The following is a 3131-nucleotide window of genomic DNA, read 5'->3' as shown; positions in this document are numbered from 1 at the left end:
GGAGGGTGCAGAAGTAGCTTTGTCACAGCTGCATCTGGGGGCGGAGTCAGTGTTGCCAGATGTGTCTGATTATTTCCAGCCCAAACGGTGCTCAAAACTGGCTGGAGGCACTACATTCCGCCCAATGGCAACGCTGGCAACACTGGGTGGCCATCGGGATGAGAGGGACATGCCGTGGTGGGCTGCTATTAGAGATGCACAGGATCCAAGATCCGGATCCGGATCCGGCAGGATAATAGGGTTTTTCAGACTATCCGGATCCGGCGGTGTCCTGTCTATATGAGCGACCCGTCGAGATGTGATTCTCTTCGCTACTGAGCATGCGCACGCATGCGCACACCCTCGCGGTGGTTTTCGCGGGTGATTGCCCATCGAATTGTGAGACCGCAAGTTACGATAGGACCCCCTGAGACTGTCAACTAGTGACTCAAACTGTAGCCTATGCCCTCCTGAGGTTACCACCAGTCACAGTCTAGTTGGCCTAGCCTGTCCACCGACTGTCATGGACTGAAAGTTACGATATATCCCCTGGGGGGGAAACGGGAAATAGCGTGGATCATCCAGCAGATCATTGGCGAAATAGCGTGGCCTCGAACATTTGCTACTTTATAATTGCCCACACACTCAGCCTCGAACATTGTAACATCGATCAGAAAATACTATTTATGTAGAGGAGGCGTTCTCATTGCAAAATGGAAAAAATCGCCACCTCTGATTGAGCTGTCAAAATGCTCCCTCCACCCTTTTCACTCAAGAATTTGAATCGACTGCATTGTAAAATGCCTGAACATGGTAATACGAAATGCACTGGTGGGGATGTTATGAAAATATGATTCCGGTCATTAAAAGACAGACATCTGCCAAAACAAAGCCACAATACGCTATCTGCTATCTGGGAATATCTAAACCGCGCTTGTTTATCCCCATAGCACATGATTTCATGATGTGGCAATTTGCCTTGTGAGCCCACGTCGCATTGAAACCAAACCAACAGCAAATGACTGCATTAAACAACCCGTAGCCCCTGATCCCAAACACTTTCTCCAGTATTTGCGCAAACTCAACTCAGTCTCTTTCATATGGCACGAGAGGCTCACGTTTTTTTAGTGGTCAGCAGCCGCACGTTCTTATTAAACTCCGCACGAACGATTGCACACCCCTGTCCGTGAAATAAACAAAGTAATGGTCAGTCCTGCGTGGACCGATTGAAACGCCTTCCGCGGAAAATCAAGGTCGCTCATTTAGATGAGGCATCGCAAATCGATAGAACACCACTATCGAATAGGGCGACCGGTCGCTCATCTCGACGAGGCAACACATCTCGACAGAACACCGGTATCCGGCAGTTACCTAAAAATCAGGATCTGGGGCATCTCTATGTTTTACGTAGCCTAGGCTTTTCAGTCAGTCTTTCACAACCCCAATCGCTACATGGAGTGAAAGCCCTTTTGAAGCGACCGTTGAAGGCAGTGTGTAAGCCAATGAGTCTTAAAAATAGTTTGCGCCAACATAATAAAAAGGGCCCACGTGTGCGAGTTGGCTATGTGTTTCAACCCTTTCGTAGGATCCGGTATCCGGTTCCGGATCCGGCAGGATCTTAAGCAGTGGATCCGGCAGGATCCTAAAAATCAGGATCCGGTGCATCTCTAGCTGCTATGCTAGTTGGCCCGGTCGATAACTTGAAACACACTGGCCCTTCCTTAATCCAAGCAGCCTCAGCAGAGTGAAACATTCATACACTGTAAGAAGGAATGTGTAATTTTTGACACATGTTTTGTGTTAAGGTGATTTTAACAGTGTGTGGAATATGACACAAGATGTGCTTTATTTGATTAAAATGCTGTGTTTGACACATTTTGTGTAAAAAATGTTTGCATATTAATAATTCTTATCCTAAATGTGTTAAATTAATTAATTAATTAAAATATTAAATTTACTATGTAGCCAAATATTCATCACAAACTAGGACTGTGGTTTGAATATTACACAAAAAAAATGTTTTTTTTTTTGTCCCTGAGCACACACATTCAAATGTGTTGTCCCTGAACACACACATTTTGTGTCATTTCTGACACAGTACTTTTTAGAGTGTACAGAGTTATCATGCAACTACTGTATATCCTCTGCCTGTGATACTGCCCCTGGCTGCCCCTGATCCTGATCCTGATCCTGATCCTGATCCTGATCCTGATCCTGCTTTTGCACCACATGCAGATCTTCTGCATTGCAGTGGGCAGCCGTGGCCTAACCGTTAGGGAGTTGGTCTTTGAATCTGAGGGTTGTAGGTTCAAATCCCACCTGACCTCTCCCTACACCTCCATCCATGGCTGAAGTGCCCTTGAGCAAGGTACTTATCCCCGCATTTCTCCAGGGACTCTAACCAATACCTTGACAAATAGTAAATGTAAGTTGCTCTGAATAAATGCGTAAGCTAAATGAAATGTAACGCAATGTAATCTTTCCATATTCTCATATTCATTGTCATATTCTGCATGTCCACTTGTTTTGCTGGGGCGCCTTCATGAGTTCATCATGACCAATGAGCCCATTAGGTTTTCATGCAGACCCTGTTTTGGACATGTTATGGCTTTGAGTTTTGTTAGTTGTTAGAGCTTTATTTGTCCCCGTGGAGCAATTATACTTGAAACATGTGACATGAGACATGAGAGGCACAGTGAGGCTTATCAGCAAAGTAAAGCGAAGAGACACATGATCATAAAACATAGAACACAGAAATTGACATTCACACTAGCACACACTAAATTGGGTGGTTGAATAACTACTTGACCTCATTTAGTGCTTTTATCACTTGGGGAATACAAGAGAGCTTTGGCCTGTTTTTGGACAGTTAGTAGACTGTTTTGAGTATCAGGGAGGCTATTCTACTCCAATTCAAGTATATTTTCAATGTTAAAGTCTATGTGTTGCAATGATAGCCTTTTTAAATGAACACAAAAGTCTTTATCCTCTTGCTTTGTCCTCTATAGCATGGACCAACATTCGTAAACTCCTATGCAAGTCAGTATTTGAAATTAATTACATAACACCATTCAGAAGCTCAATAAGATAAATAATTAATATAGCCTGCATAACTCAGGTCCATTAAATAATAATGATTCTACTAATGATGA

This window comes from Engraulis encrasicolus, chromosome 11, assembly GCF_034702125.1.
Source record: "Engraulis encrasicolus isolate BLACKSEA-1 chromosome 11, IST_EnEncr_1.0, whole genome shotgun sequence".
NCBI classification, from domain to species: Eukaryota; Metazoa; Chordata; class Actinopteri; order Clupeiformes; family Engraulidae; genus Engraulis; species Engraulis encrasicolus.
This window is presented reverse-complemented; position numbering follows the sequence as displayed.